Below are 17,515 nucleotides of genomic sequence, written 5' to 3' on the forward strand. Positions count from 1 at the left end.
TTCATGGGCTTGGATCAAGGTGTAGATTACTTGATTGTCTCTTTCCAAGCCTTCAATATCTCTATGGGCCCCATGTTGATCTTGGACAATTCGAACAAGGGCTTGGAGGGAATCTTTGAAGAGCTTGGCCCATGCACGTGTGACTAGGCCCAATGGAACTCGGACCGGGTCATTGCGTGGGCCCTGATCCATGCACACATCAGTCCCCTCCTCTTGAGAAGGATTTACCCTCAAATCTGGATCCTCCTCATCAAGAAATAGGCTCAAATCCGTGACATTGAAGGTCGCACTAACATTGTATTCCCCAGGTAGCTCCAATTTGTAAGCATTGTCATTAACTCGTTGGAGCACTCGGAAGGGTCCATCGCCTCTCAGGGACAACTTGCTTGGGCTTTGCTTGGGGAATCTTTCCTTTCGCAAGTGTAGCCAAACCCAATCTCCAGGCTCAAAAACCATCTTACGACGGTGCTTGTTGGCCTGCTGGATGTATTGTTGAGTACGCCTCTCAATGTTCGCCCGAATGACTTCATGTAACCTGCGCACAAAGTCAGCCTTCTTTTTCCCATCTAAGCTTGTGTGCTTAGAGGAAGGTAAGGGCACTAAATCAAGGGGGGTTAGCGGGTTAAAGCCATAAACAACCTCAAAAGGTGAGTAGTGTGTAGCACTGTGAACAGTTCGATTGTAGGCAAATTCGACATGAGGCAAGCACTCTTCCCAAGTTTTAAGATTCTTCTTAATTAAAGTCCGAAGTAGTGTGCCAAGTGTGCGATTGACAACTTCAGTTTGTCCATCGCTTTGTGGATGACTGGTGGTGGAGAATAGTAATCTAGTGCCAAGTTTAGACCACAAAGTCTTCCAAAAGTAACTCAGAAATTTTACATCTCTATCACTAACAATGGTCCTAGGCATACCATGCAGACGGACAATTTCCTTGAAGAACAGATTAGCAATATGAGATGCATCGTCAGTTTTGTGACAGGGGATAAAATGAGTCATCTTAGAGAATCTATCAACCACTACGAAGATGGAGTCATTTCCCCTAGGTGACCTAGGGAGTCCTAAGACAAAGTCCATGGACAAGTCTACCCAAGGAAAGTGGGGGATAGGCAATGGGGTATACACGCCATACGGGTTTGTCTTAGACTTCGCCTTATGACAAGTGACACATCTACCAACCATGCGCTCAACATCTCGACGCATGTGAGGCCAATAGAAATGCTTTTGTAACATGGCTAGAGTCTTAACCATGCCAAAGTGTCCCATGAGACCACCACTATGTGCCTTCCTAACTAAAAGATCACGAATGGAAGAATTAAGCACACATAGCTTATCCACATAGAATAGAAATCCATCATGCAAAAGTACTTTCCATGTGGGTTCTTAACACAAGCAGCATATATGTCACCAAAGTCATGATCATGCGTGTAGAGTTCCTTAATCATTTCGAACCCTAATAACTTAGCATCAAGGCAGACAAGCAAGGAATGTCTATGTGATAAGGCATCAGCTACCACATTTGTTTTGCCAGTCTTGTACTTAATCACATAGGAGAAGGTGTCAATGAAGCTTACCCATTTGGCATGTCTCTTGCTTAACTTGGGTTGCCCCTTGAGAAACTTCAGTGACTCGTGATCAGTGTGTATCATGAACTCCCGAGGGCGAAAACAATGTTGCTAGGTCTCCAAGGTCCTCACTAGCGCATACAACTCCTTGTCATACGTTGGGTAGTTTAAAGCAGCTCCTCCCAGTTTTTTGCTAAAGAAGGCACAAGGCCTTTTGTCTTGTATGAGGACAGCGCCAATACCTATACCAGAAGCATCACATTCGATTTCAAAAGTCTTGTTAAAGTTTGGTAATGCCAAAATAGGTGCATGTGTGAGCTTGTTTTTGAGGGTAAGAAATGCTTGTTCTTGGGCTTCCCCCCAATGGAACTTGTCATTCTTCTTGGTCACAGCGGTTATTGGGGCGGCAATGGTGCTGAAGTCCTTGACAAAGCGTCGATAGAAGCCTGCAAATCCAAGAAAGCTGCGCACCTCAGGGACAGATGTAGGAGTTGGCCATTGCTTGATGGCTTCAATCTTGGACTCGTCTACCTTGATACCCTGTGAACTTACTATATAGCCCAGAAACACAAGTTCATTAGTACAAAAGGTGCACTTCTTAAGGTTAGCGTATAGACGCGCCTTTCGAAGTGTCTCAAGAACTAGTCTCACATGCTCCAAGTGCTCATGTTCATTGCGACTATATATCAGAATATCATCAAAGTAAATTATGACAAATTTGCCAATAAAGTTCCTCAAGACATGGTTTATTAGACGCATGAAGGTGCTAGGGGCGTTAGTCAACCCAAAAGGCATGACTAACCACTCGTAGAGACCATGCTTGGTTTTGAAGGCCGTTTTCCATTCATCGCTTTCCTTCATCCTAATTTGATGATAACCACTCCTTAGATCGATTTTGGTGAATATGATAGCACCATCGAGTTCGTCAAGCATATCATCTAATCAAGGAATGGGATGACGATACTTAACAGTAATGGCATTGACGGCCCTACAGTTAGTGCACATACGCCAAGTTCCATCCTTTTTGGGGACAAGGACCACAGGCACAGCACAAGGACTGAGACTCTCTTGTACCCAACCCTTACTTAACAGGCCATCAACTTGCCTTTGAAGCTCCTTTGTTTCCTCAGGGCCCATGCGGTAAGCAGGTTTGTTGGGTAGTGGTGCTCCAGGAATGAGGTCGATTTGGTGTTCAATCCCTCGGATGGGTGGTAAGCCATCAGGGACCTCGTCAGGGAAAACATCCTCAAATTCCTGCAAAAGAGCAACCATACTCGAAGGCAATTCCTTATCGAGTTCAGCAACATCCAAAAGCACATGCTTGCAAATCACGAGAAGTACAGGCTGATCAGAATTGACAACTTTTCTAACGTCCTTAGCCTTAATGATCATGTTTTGCTTTCTAGTGGTAGGTGTAGTGGGTGCTTTGTCATGCGTAACACTAGGTGTGCTCACTTGACCCTTGGTCGATGGCTCACTTGCAGAAGTGGAGCCCTTGCCAGGGTCACCGCCTTTTGTTTCCTCCTTTGATGGTCTTGTTCACACTCTCTTTGCAACTTAAGTTGGTCCTCATACACTTATGCAGGTGTGAGTGGTGTGAGGACCTTGCGTTTGCCATCATGCAAGAGTGTATACTTGTTGGCCCTTCCGTCGAATGTGACGTGTTTGTCAAATTGCCAAGGTCTCCCCAAGATGACATGGGTAGCATGCATAGGCACGACGTCACAAACAACTTCATCAGTGTAAGTTCCAATGGAAAAGGGAACGCGTACCTGTTTGAAGACACGTACCTCTCCATCCTCACTCAGCCATTGGAGGCGATAAGGGTGTGGGTGTCTAGTAGTTGGAAGCCCTAAGCTCTTAACTATGAGTAAGCTCGCCACATTCGTGCAACTCCCACCATCAATGATGAGGCTACACACCTTGTCACCTACTTTACAACGGGTGTAAAACAGGTTCTCCCGTTGTAGTTGCTCGTCCTCCTTAACTCGGGCGGTTAGCACTCGTCATGCCACCAAATAACCTACTTCTCCTTGCGTAGGCGAGCAATCTTCTTTAGCTGAGTCGTCATCCAGGCAGTCACCTTTGATTAGTTCAGGCATCTCCTCACAGTCGTCATCATCGGACATGATCTCACCGTTGTGAGTGATTATCATGACCCGTTGGTTCGGACATTGATATTGAATATGTCCAAACCCTTGGCACTTAAAGCATTTGATGTCCCTACTCCTAGCCTTAGGAGTCTCATGTGGTGCCTTAGAAGTAGACCTGGATACATCGGTAACTTTGTTAGGGGTGGAATTGGAATTTCGGTTAGGCACATTACCTTGTATTCGGCTTGAAGAGGTTGGTGTGGCTGAATATCCAGCTTCGTGGGTCGCCCTCCGTGGTTGGTTGCCCTTCCATGAGGTCGAGTTCGAGGACTGGAAGGTACGGGCTCCTCGCCTTAGTTTCTTTCCCCTCTCGGCCTTGATAGCGAGTTCAAGAAGGTCATGCATGTCCACATAGTGTTGGAGCTCCAAGGCTTCTTGAAGGTCCGGGTTGAGTCATCGAAGAAACCTAGCCATGGTTGCTTCACTATCTTCTTGAAGGTTCGCCCTCATCATGGCCATCTCGATCTCCTTGTAATAGTCCTCCACGTTCATGCTGCCTTGAGTGAGGGTTTGCAATTTAGAGTGGAGATCTCGGTTGTAGTAGCTTGGAACGAATCGCTTACGCATCAATGCCTTGAGCTCTCGCCAAGTTCGGACTCGCGGTTTCCCCATTCTCCTCTTATGGGTCCTCACTTGGTCCCACCACACTAGGGCGTAGTTGGTAAACCTAACGGTGGCAACTTTGACTTTTTGTTCCTCGCTATAATCGTAGCAGTCGAAGACCATTTCGATGCGGCCTTCCCACTCCAAGTAAACTTCAGGGTCACTTTTGCCATTGAATGGGGACACTTGAATTTTAAGCCCCTTTAGTTCGTTCTTGGGTGTGTCCCTTCGAGGCCTCTCGGGTTGCTCCTCATCCTCACTAGCGGAGTAGTCCTCACTGTTGGCCGTTTTGGTACCTCGGTTGCTCCGGTTGTGAGATCTAGAACGAGATCCTCGTGTGAGACTCTTGGAAAGCTCCTCAAAGCGGGTATGCATCTCCTCCATTTGTTGTTCACTGATGCGCCTAAGCTCATTCTTCATTGCAGTGAACAACAATGAGTAGTCGGTGGTTGCTTGTTGTTGCTCCATGTCTCTCGTGGTGTCCTGCAAAAGGTTAGTAACAAGGCAAAGCAAGTATAACCTCACCTCACTCCCTTAGTGTATCACTCACGCTCGTGTATAGTACTCAAGTCGCTCTATTAGACTTACCAAGTACCTTTACCTGTTGGTTTAGGTAGTTGAGAAATGCAGCTCGAGTCCAATAATTGTCACCAACTTTTTTCCCACAAGAGTAAGCAAGAGTGAAGGACACAATTGGCTGATACTTTGAGATGGAGTGGACGAATTTTGAAGGGTTATTGCCGGCGGGCAGATTTGGAAATAAAGCCCAAGGAAGGGAACCCTAGATATCCTAAGATGTAGGAGCGGTTCCTAAAACGTAGGAGCGAAAGTAGGAGTGGTTCCTTAAGGCAAGGAGAGAAAATAGGGAAGTGTCCAAGTGAGCAAAGAGTTATCCAAGTCTTTTACTTAGTCTCCTTAACTAATTTGGAAAACAAGTTAGAGTTGGAAACTCCTATGAAGACCTCTCTTGAGCCCCTCCAAACCCTTCTCCAAAACAGATTTGGTTTCTTTCCTCCCTCAACCGAAAATTTCCAGAAATTGCACCCTCTTAAACCCTTCCACAAGTCGGCTAACCTTCCTATAAAAACCCTCTTAGGCAGCCGCACCCTACTCCCACAAATTTGATTTTTTCTACTCCCAAGAAACAACAATTCAGCTCGTCACCCCCCCAAGGCAGTTTTGGTTCTTGTTTCAAGACAATGGCTTCCCAAGATGACATGAGCAATGTCACTCAAGTGTCCCCCAAATGGCTTGCCCAAGAAACTCCTAAGAAATTTACTCCTAAACCAAGAAAGCCCCGTATGGATGCGAGAGCGTACAAGAGACTTTTTATTCGAAGGGAGGTGCAAGTTTTCAAGGCTCAAGATAATCAAGAACTCCAAGAACCTGAAAGGGTGGTTCAAGTAATCAAGGCTCAAGGTGATCAAGATTTCCAAGAAGAGGTTGGTCAAAATTTTTGAGCACTTGTCTTGGGTTTTAATTTTCTGTTTTGGGGTAGAAACAAGATGTAACAAGTCTGTCTTGGTAATAAAGAACCTCGTTCTCCCCTTTCTTTTCTTGTTCGGCCTTGTTGCCACCCGTGCACTTCCTTCTTCTCTCTCTTTTCTTTTTTTTTTTCCTTTCCGATTCTGTTTTCTCTCTTTTTTTTTTCTTTCGCTTATCAAATGACTAACAGCACAACCTGACCGAACTTGAAGTTAAAATTCCAGAATTGATTCGGTCCTCAATGCGCACAAGCCTCCAAGAATTCCCTTGCGAGTTTCAAGAACTTCAACTTGCGTTTCTGTTTTGTTCCTTCTCTCTTTTTTTTCTTGACTTAAAGACAACACAACTACTTGGCCGAATGAGTAAAACCAGATTCGCATAGCCCTCTTTTGTTTCGACTACAAGCTATGCTCAAAACCGCAAGTTTTTGCAAAAACTTTCAAGAGCTTCAAGAAGTTCAATATTGGTTTCAAGAACCTCAAGAAACCCAAGGTTCTTGTTGGTTTCCTTCAAGATTCGTAAGTTACCAACAAGTTAACCACAAAATCAGTTTAGGAAGCTACGCAAACAACTTAGACGAACAATTGAACACTTGAACAGATTTGACAACCAAAAGGCAAACCCTAGCCGTGCAAGTCTCCTAGCCGCTGTTTTTTTTTTTTTTTTTTTTTTTGTAGTTTCGGCTATGACCAAATGCTGGGCAGAGTTGATGCAACAAGAATATAAAACCTGGTCAGATTAGAGCTAGCAACAATAACGCACAACTTTGGACAGAATTGGGGTGTACAACGAACAAGTTCGCGACTCAACAATACTAACCAAGTGACGGCCAGATTCGTAGCACTACTTGGACAGAAAATTTTCCACCAAATTATGGTACAAATCAAGGTCAGATTGGTGACAATCTACGACCAGAATTTGATGCAACACGTAACACAAAACGGCGGACAGAGAAACAACAATGACGCAACAAGAACAAGGCAGGTGCGGACAGATTTTTTTTTTTTTTGGCTCGGACAGATTAGGCTCAAACGACAAGACAACACGACGCAAAATAGAAAAATATTTTTTTTTGTTTTTGCAAGACAAGGCAGCGGAAAACAAGGAAAACTAAAACAAAATAAGACAAACAATGGATATAACGGAAGATACCTCAACCAAAGCTCTAAAGCCAACTGATACGTTCCTCGATAAGCTAGTTTCGAGGCACATAGCGCGTTTGCCCAAGGATTTAGCGAGGTTGTCCTACTTTTGAATTGCGGGACTTTAAATCAACACTGACGACACGTTTTGATTTAAAGCGGTAGAACGACACTCCGGTGAAGGTGAATACTCCAGGGGAATAGGTCGGTTGAACAATCAAGGACAGGACGCAAGATTGCTCAAAAACCCTTGCCAAGCAAGTGAAAAGCTCGAAACTCACTCTTAGAGGAAGAATCGAAATAAAGGAAAAACTTTATTGATAAAACTTGTGTTTAAAGCTTACAAAGCTAGCCTATTTATAGGCTAAAGGTAACAAGAAAAACCCTAAAGAAAACCCTAAAGAGCAGTCGGCCATCTTGGTGGACAAGATGGGCCGGCCCATGATCTTCTAAACAACTAATCCAATCTAATAGGCATTAAGGACTAAGGCCCTACTCGGCCAACCCAGGTGGAGGCCCACTTGACTCTTCATGGGCTTGGATCAAGGTGTAGATTACTTGATTGTCTCTTTCCAAACCTTCAATATTTCTATGGGTCCCATGTTGGTCTTGGACAATTCGAACAAGGGCTTGGAGGGAATCTTTGAAGAACTTGGCCCGTGCACGTGTGACTGGGCCAAATGGAACTCGGACCGGGTCATTGCGTGGGCCCTGATCCATGCACACATCAAATCTACTCCGACAAACCTTGAATTCAGCTTGGAGGGAAGCTCTTGGTGAAGTTTTTGGAGGAAGAAAGCATTGCAACCTTCTTGATTTGCTTGCCATCTTTGGGTTTTGAAGTAAAGAGGTGAACTTTGCTAGAACTTCTAGTTTCTTCCTTGATTTTTGAATTTAGTTGATGCATGAGGTAATAGAAGCTAAAGGAAGGACTTATATGAAGGCTTTTATGGTTTTCAAATTATGTTGTAAAATTCCAGCTTTGGTGCATAATCTACTTAGTTTAGTTTTGAGCTTTATATATATATATATGCAATTTTGATGAAAAGGAAGGATTTTATGGAGGCTTGCATGTTTTTCAAGTTATGTTGAGAATTTTTCAGATTTGGTTCATGAAGTGCATAGCCTAGGTTCAAGTTAGATATTTGTGATTTTGATGTTTTTTCTTGCCAAGAATATATACCGTATGACACATGCTGTGCTAGCCATGAATTATTGTGATTTCGCCATGAAGATAAGGTTGAAACTTTGAGGTTAGAGGAAAGGAATTTAAGGACAAGTTGCTAGAAATTCTTGTCTGAGTTGGAATTTTGGGATAATTTTGACATATTATGCTCAAGGTACTTGCTAAAACTTTGTGAAGAAGAGGGGAAAAACCTATTTTTCCAAACTGTTTGCTTGCTGAAAATTTTTGCAAGGAGCTCTGCGCAGATTTGGGAAATTGGCTATACCTTCGTATAGAAAAGTCAAAATTGAGTTCCGTTTTTGCGTTTGAAACTAACCTCATAGTCCTTTTGACCATGAAAATTTCAGAATTTTTATCAATTCCTATGAATATCTGTGATTTTTCAAAATTGACTGAATTTCCATTCCTGTTCTATCTTTCTACTGGATAAAGCAGCCACTTGAGATTGGATTTTGACTGAGTTGTTGATAGAATCTTTCAAAGGTATCTTCTGAGAAATTGTACCCCTTTGAATCTATTTTCCAACGGTATAAAGTTTATAAATTTTGGATTTAAGAAGCTTGAGATATGATTTTTCAAATAGCATCGCGCAAAACTGGGAAAAATTCTGATTTCTTAAAACCGTCCTTACTTTCACTTCCAACTTCAAGTTGGAGTTGTTGAACCATTTTGAGCTTGATTTTTCTTTGGAATAATGTGACTTGGCATAGTGGATCTCATGGCACTTTATAAATGTGATTTTAGGACGTGGAGGTGAGGTCGGAAGTGCACTTGAGGCGAACACTTGAACTTGCACCGTGGTGAGTGTTCCTTGCATGTTTGTGCAATAAGTGACTATGTGAATATATGCGAGTGATTGTTTGAATGTTAAATGCTTTCCAATGACTGTTAAATGGATTTTGAATAGGCGAGTATGTACTTTATCGCGCTCGACCTAAATGAATGTGAATTTTCGAATATCAAGTGATTGAACGTTACTTGTGCATGAATGTAAGCCTTTGGCTGAACTGGGCCCTTACCCTTCATTGCCAGTCGACTCGACCCAGAACCAGACTCGATCGGGCGGCTGGTGACCCTGGGACAGTGTTTTGGTATACTCGAGTATTACCACGAAATATGGTGGAGAACTGGCCAGTGAATTCAATACAATGAAATCAATGAATGAGTGACAATGAATACTGAAGGGGTTTTTCCACTGTTAAATGTTTTCAAATGGCGGAGGAATAAGGGAAATGGTTGGGGACTGAATGACTGAATGAATGGCTCCAAGTGAGCTCGTATCCTTCCAATGATTGACTGTTTATTTCTTGAATGACCGTTTATTACTGTGCAAAGTGTACAAATTGTTAAATGTAATACTTCCATGTTTTATCTACCTGATTGCTTGCTTAGGAACCTCACTGGGCTTTTAGCTCATTCCTTTAGTTTTGTTTTCCTTATAGGAGTGAAGGTCGAAGCAAATAAGCGTGAAATAGTGTACATAATCTTCATGTACTTGCACTTTTATAGATGGAATGTATTTTGGAGATTTGGTAATGAAATTCTATATTTCACTTTTGGGTTGTATATTAAGTTAAAATTTTTGGATGAATGGAACTTTTTATGTTAATCTAGAGGCATGAAAGACAATTTCAAGAATGTTAGTGAATGAGTCCTGGCGAGAGCTGGGCAGGCGGTCCGCCAAACCCTTGGGTACTCGTTAGGTGGAGGTGGGGTCGTCACAGGTGGCATCAGAGCCTAGGTTTGAATTGGCCTGGACGGATTGAGTGAGTGTAGTTGTGATGGTTTAAGTGCGAGTATTTAAGTGTGAAACCCTGAAGTGTTAGGTGGTGAATCTTGCTTCATTTGCTTAAGTTTCTTATTGTCTTGATGCTTGATTGTAATGTAGGAATGGACGGAAACAGTGGAAATAAGAACCATGAGCGGTCTCGTCGAGTCCTTAGCTACCAAGAACGTCTAGGAGGATCCTAGTATTTGACCTGAGATTGGGTTGATTGAGGAGATTGGCTTAATGAGTGTTGTCACGGACTACTTCCATACATGTTTGGCTTGGGTTTTGTATAGCGGATGGCTGACTTGGAAATTTGATGGTTGTCCCTGTTTGGAGTTTAATCCTTGTAAGGATCTGATTATGTGTGTTGGGTATGGCTATTCTTGGGTTTGAGTGAGGAGTTCCACTTTGTGACTCGTAAGTAAGGATGGACTTGATAGTTCTATTGAAAGGGATCATATTATTGGGATATGTATACCCGACAAATAGTGTGAGATAGGTTATGATCACTCTCAAGTAACATCTCGAACTTGTGCGAGCAAAGATAGAATTTCGAGGACGAAATTCTTTTAAGGGGGAGAGAGTGTGAGACCCCGAAATTCTACTTGTCTTTATAGCTCTTATTTTAACTTACTTGCTTTGAATTCTTGGTTGCTTTACTGGTTTAATCATGGTTTCTCACCTATTTTCTTGTTTAACTTGGTGCATGTCGTGTTTCGTCGTGTGTTATGTTAGTGTGACCGACTAGTGCGATGTGTGCGTTACGTTTGGTGAACGAGAACAATTGTGGTGCTAGAGGAATTATGAGATTAAAAGTGTTAAGAGTGTATTAGAGGAACACAAGATAGATTGGCTATAAGAAACACAAAAGAGACAAAGAGATAGGAATGAAATCTTACTTTGTCACTTGTAACTTATCCATGAAACCTTGACCAAGACTAATCCTTATCTTGCCATTTGTCACACCACTACAACATGTTGACCACCAAGACTAATTCTCATCTTGCCACTTGTCAAACCACTACAGCTTCTTAACCAAGACTAAGCCTTATTCTTATCCAACTAAAACTTTAGTTCTTCACCATTTTTTTCTTCTTTTTCTTTCTTTTCTCGGCTGAGTTTAGAGAGAGAGAGAAAGGGAGAGAAACAAAACAAACTTCAAGCATTGATTCTTGCCTATTTAGTGAAAAAAAACAAGAGAAAACCCAAATCTACTCCGACAAACCTTGAATCTAGCTTGGAGGGAAGCTCTTGGTGAAGTTTTTGGAGGAAGAAAGCCTTGCAAACTTCTTGATTTGCTTGCCATCTTTAGGTTTTGAGGTAAAGAGGTGAACCTTGCTAGAACTACTAGTTTCTTCCTTGATTTTTGAATTTAGTTGATGCATGAGGTAATAAAAGCTAAAGGAAGGAATTATATGAAGGCTTTTATGGTTTTCAAATTATGTTGTAAAATTCCAGCTTTGGTGCATAATCTACTTAGTTTAGTTTTGAGCTTTATATATATATATATATATATATGCAATTTTGATGAAAAGGAAGGATTTTATGGAGGCTTGCTTTTTTTTCAAGTTATGTTGAGAATTTTTCAGATTTGGTTCATGAAGTGCATAGCCTAGGTTGAAGTTAGATATTTGTGATTTTGATGTTTTTTCTTGCCAAGAGTATATACCGTATGACACATGCTATGCTAGCCATGAATTATTGTGATTTTGCCATGAAGATAAGGTTGAAACTTTGAGGTTAGAGGAAAGGAATTTAAGGACAAGTTGCTAGAAATTCTTGTCAGTGTTGGAATTTTGGGATAGTTTTGACATATTATGCTCAAGGTACTTGCTAAAACTTTGTGAAGAAGAGGGGAAAAACCCATTTTTCCAAACTGTTTGCTTGCTGAAAATTTTTGCAAGGAGCTCTGCGCAGATTTGGGAAATTGGCTATACTTTCGTATTGAAACGTCAGAATTGAGTTCCGTTTGTTGTGTTTCAAACTAACCTCATAGCCCTTTTAGCTGTGAAAATTTCAGAATTTTTCTCAATTCCTATGAATAGCTGTGATTTTCCAAATTTGACTGAATTTCCTTTCATGTTCTGTCTTTCTACTGGATAAAGCAGCCACTTGAGATTGGATTTTGACTAACTTGTTGATAGAATCTTGAAAAGGTATCTTCTAAGAAATTGTACCCCTTTGAATCTATTTTCCAATGGTGTAAATTTTATAAATTTTGTACTTAAGAAGCTTGAGATATGATTTTTCAAATAGCATCGCACAAAACTGGGAAAAATTCTCTTTTCTTAAAACTGTCCTTACTTTCACTTCCAACTTCAAGTTGGAGTTGTTGAACCATTTTGAGCTTGATTTTTCTTTTGGAATAATGTGACTTGGCATAGTGGATCTCATGGCACTTTATAAATGTGATTTTAGGACGTGGAGGTGAGGTCGGAAGTGCACTTGAGGCGAACACTTGAACTTGCACCGGGGTGAGTGTTCCTTGCATGTTTGTGCAATAAGTGACTATGTGAATATCTGTGAGTGATTGTTTGAATGTTAAATGCTTTCCATTGACTGTTAGATGGATTTTCAATAGGCGAGTGTGTACTTTATCGCGCTCGACCTAAATGAATGTGAATTTTCGAATATCAAGTGATTGAACGTTACTTGTGCATGAATGTAAGCCTTTGGCTGAACTGGGCCCTTACCCTTCATTGCCAGTCGACTCGACCCAGAACCAGACTCGATCGGGCGGCTGGTGACCCTGGGACAGTGTTTTGGTATACTCGAGTATTACCACGAAATATGGTGGAGAACTGGCCAGTGAATTCAATACAATGAAATCAATGAATGAGTGACAATGAATACTGAAGGGGTTTTTCCACTGTTAAATGTTTTCAAATGGCGGAGGAATAAGGGAAATGGTTGGCGATTGAATGACTGAATGAATGACTCCACGTGAGCACGTATCCTTCCAATAATTGAATGTTTATCTCTTGAATGACCGTTTATTACTATGCAAAGTGTACAAATTTTTAAATGTAATACTTCCATGTTTTATCAACCTGATAGCTTGCTTAGGAACCTCACTGGGCTTTTATCTCATTCTTTTAGTTTTGTTTTTTCCTTATAGGAGTGGAGGCCGGAGCACGTAAGCGCGAAATAGTGTATATAATATTCATGTACTTGTACTTTTATAGATGGAATGTATTTTGGAGATTTGGTAATGAAATTCTATATTTCACTTTTGGGTTGTATATTAAGTTGAAATTTTTGGATGAATGGAACTTTTTATATTAATCTAGAGGCGTGAAAGACAATTTCAAGACTGTTAGTGAATGAGTCCTGGCGAGAGCTGGGCAGGCGGTCTGCCAAACCCTTGGATATGTCTTAGGGAGAGGTGGGGTCGTCATAGTTGGCATCAGAGCCTAGGTTTGAATTGGTCTGGGTGGATTGAGTGAGTGTAGTTGTGATGGCTTAAGTGCGAGTATTTAAGTGTGAAACCCTGAAGTGTTAGGTGGTGAATCTTGCTTCATTTGCTTAAGTTTCTTATTGTCTTGATGCTTGATTGTAATGTAGGAATGGACGGAAACAGTGGAAATAAGAACCATGAGCGGTCTCGTCGAGTCCTTAGCTAACAAGAACGTCTAGGAGGATCCTAGTATTTGACCTGAGGTTGGGTTGATTGAGGAGATTGGCTTAATGAGTGTTGTCACGGACTACTTCCATTCATGTTTGGCTTGGGTTTCTATAGTGGATGGCTGACTTGGAAATTTGATAGTTGTCCCTATTTGGAGTTTAATCCTTGTAAGGATCTGATTTTGTGTGTTGTTGCGTATGGCTATTCTTGGGTTTGAGTGAGGAGTTCCACTTTGTGACTCGTAAGTAAGGACGGACTTGATAGTTCTATTGAAAGGGATCATATTATTGGGATATGTATACCCGACAATTAGTGTGAGATAGGTTATGATCACTCTCAAGTAACACCCCGGACTTGTGCGAGCAAAGGTAGGGATTTCGAGGACGAAATTCTTTTAAGGGGGAGAAAGTGTGAGACCCCGAAATTCTACTTGTCTTTATAGCTCTAATTTTAACTTACTTGCTTTGAATTCTTGGTTGCTTTATTGGTTTGATCATGGTTTTTCACCTATTTTCTTATTTAACTTGGTGCATGTCAAGTTTCATAGTTTAATATTAGTGTGACCGACTAGTGCGATGTGTGCATTATGTTTGGTGAACGAGAACAGTTGTGGTGCTAGAGGAATTATGCGATTAAAAGTGTTAAGAGTGTATTAGAGGAACACAAGATAGATTGGCTATAAGAAACAACAAAGAGATAAGAATGAAATCTTACCTTGCCACTTGTCACTTATCCATGAAACCTTGACCAAGACTAATCCTTATCTTGCCATTTGTCACACCACTACAACATGTTGACCACCAAGACTAATTCTCATCTTGCTATTCGTCAAACCATTACAACTTCTTAACCAAGACTAAGCCTTGTTCTTATCCAACTAAAACTTTAGTTCTTCACCATTTTTTTCTTCTTGTTCTTTCTTGTTTTAGTTGAGTTTAGAGAGAGAGTGATGTGGAAGTCGAGATTACTATCCATGTGGAGCAAGTGAAGGTGCCATTGGAGCCTATGCAACGAGCTCGAACGAAGAGATTGAATGAAATACTACAAACATTAGTTCGTGCGGCCCGAGAGTGAAGTGGAGAACCAAAGGCCATTGAGGGTCACAATGAAGCTAGAGATGTTATCCTACTTTCGGCCATCCACGATGATTAGTGGTGTCAAATTCGGCCAAGGGCCCATGGCCCATTACTAGCTTTAGTAAAGTGTAATAATGAGGTCCAACTAACCTGTGGTTGTTCAGTCCTTGAGTCAATGGTCTAGGCCATGTGGGCCACCTTAGTGGGTAGTTTGGCCCATTAGTCTTTATTACTAGTTTAGTATTTAAGGAAGCATTGTTGCTTGTAAGAGTAGTTTTTGATGATTAAAAAAAGTACACTTGAGAGCCTCTCAAAGCTTCATTAAAGCAGTCTTGAATATCTTAGATTCATTTCTTAGGTATTCAATCGACTTATCAATCTAGGACCGCGCTAGATTGTGGCGTCTTCTACCAATACCGAGGTTCGTTGACCACGTGATCAATGGGTTTAGGTGATCCGCTGCATTCGTCGTCTTCAACATGAGTCCCTACCTTCTAGATCCTATCCTGTCTATATGGGTTGCATCACAAGGTTGGTGCTGTTCGTATCAGCTGGCATCAGAGCTAGTTGAAGGTGTATATCCCTTCTTTCATTTGTTTCGTTTTGTCTTTTTTTTTTGGTGTCATTTTTTGCTCTTGTTGGAGTAAAAAAAAAAAAAAATTCTGTCCAAGTGTCTCTAATCTGTGCAAGCTTTGTCGCATTGGTTTTGTCTTGTTTTGGAGTCGGAATTTCTGTTTTGTTGCTTCATTATTTGTGTTGTTGTTCTTTCTTGTGTTGTGTCAGATTTTGTCCGTGGTTGACTTTAACCTATTCGCGTAAGTCTGAAGTTGTTTGTCGTGTTTGAGAGTCAAAATTTCTGTCCAAAAGCGTCTCCATATCTGTCCAAGTCAGTCCGCGATCGTGTCCTCTTGTTCTTGCATTGAAAAAAAATTCTGTTTTGTGTCCCTCTTTGGTTGTCTTGAGTCGTGTGCGGCTGCCACACCTTGTGGTGAGTCCGTGAGTCCTTATGGTTTAGGGTCCTTGGGTCAAAAAAAAAAAGAGGGGAAGAGGAAGGAGCGGCTGCCGTATCTTGTTGTTCCTTGTTTGTCCGAAATTAGGATTGTTCCAAGGGGGGAAACCATTGTGGGCTGTCCAAAATTTTTCTCCTTGCAATTCATGAGTTTTGTGGACTGTTTTGGGGTGGTTGCACACTGTGCTTGGGAAGTTTGAAACCATCTTGACCGTATTGAAATTTTGGAGTCAAACCCATGTGCGTTTGAGTAAGTTGGCAAGTGCGTGAATCTGATTTGGGTTTCCTTTCAGCCATACATGAATTAATTGCGGCTGGCCAAGTCCAAAAAGAGAGAAAACCCTAGCCATCCTTTGTTTTGCTTTGTCATTAAAAAAAAAATAGCAAGCAAAATAATTATTTCGGCCAAGCCAAATTCCAGAAATTTTATTGCCAACCATTCGAAGGGTTACATAGTGGTCCGAACTACTAATCAAAAGCAAAAACAAGCGCAAAATCAAAAGTTTTGGTCCACTACTTCTTGAAATTCTTGAGCACTTCGAGTCTTGGGAGTCTGTTTCACTCTCCTAGTGAACAATTTCTTGTATTCTCTTGCGGTGATGAAGGATTTCCATGGTTTTGGAGTAAATTTCTTGGGAACCACTTGGGTAACCCATTGGGAGGGAACCTGAGGAGGGTTGTTAGTGTCACCTTGCGGATTGTCCATTCTCTTGATGCTTGTTCTTGAGCCAACTGAATCTGCCTTGTGTGTTGCGCCTAAGGAGAACCGCAATTGAACTTGCCTTGTGGGGTTAAAGTTCCCGGCCACTAGGGCATTAATAACCTAAAGCCAGTCGTGACCCTTGATTGCTTTTCCCAAACGAGATTGGTTTTCCTAATCTTGAAGGTTTCCTAATCGTGAAGCTTCCAAAAATCAGCCTCCTAAATTTTCTTCCAACTCCTACATTTTAGCCGCCATTCTTGCCTAGATTTTAGGGTTCCCTTAGCCATTCATATTACACTTCCAAAGCTGCCACCTTGTCCCTACTTTTTAGGGATTATTTTCCTACACTTTAGCAACATTTTCTCCTACCTTTTAGCCTCCATTCGCCACCCATACCCTAGTTTTAGGGAACTCTTTCCTACATTTTAGCCTCTTTCCTATATTTTAGCCTCTACTTACTCCTACATTTTAGGAGTTTCCCTAAACCTTTTTCTTTCCAACTCTTTTCGGCCACTATCCCTACATTGTAGGTAGCTAGCCGTCACCATTCCAGCCTATTAGAAAAGCCATTCGGACCCACTAACAAGCAAGGGCAGCTTGCGTTTCTAAAACAAAAAAAAGAGTATTTTTTTTCTTTTGAGTCGTGTCTTCTTTCCTTCATTTCTATCCGTGTCTTAGTCCTCTTTGTTTCCTTTCATTTGAGTCATGCCATTTCATTGTACCTCGAGTCAATCATTCCATTATTCTTCATTCCATTGAGGATTGCCACCCTCTCGTGCTCCAAAATTGGAAGTTGATTGTTTCCCTGGGAAGAGTTCTAATTTTTTCAGGGTAAGCTATCAAGAGGGCCTGAGAGCAATGGTGAGAATATTAGAGTGCTCTTTGTGTGACATACATGAGAGTTGAGTATAAACACGCGAAGGAGTGAGTGAGGCATATATATCTATACTTGCACTTGTTTTGCTAGCTTTTTGCAAGTCTCCTACATCATGTCGGACGGGAGCGAACCTTCCAAATTTGACCTCAAATTGAACAACCTAGCATTGATGGCCGAATTTAAACGTATGCTTAGGGAATCTATGGAGTCCCTACACCAAAGGATGGACCAATTGGAGCTTTCTCAAGCTCGGTCCAACACTGTCCACTGAGATGCTCTGCCTCGTGAGGAGTTGGCTTCTAACAGCGAGGAAGATGATTTCA

The sequence above is a fragment of the Coffea arabica genome, chromosome 1c (assembly GCF_036785885.1).
Source record: "Coffea arabica cultivar ET-39 chromosome 1c, Coffea Arabica ET-39 HiFi, whole genome shotgun sequence".
In the NCBI taxonomy this organism is placed as follows: Eukaryota; Viridiplantae; Streptophyta; class Magnoliopsida; order Gentianales; family Rubiaceae; genus Coffea; species Coffea arabica.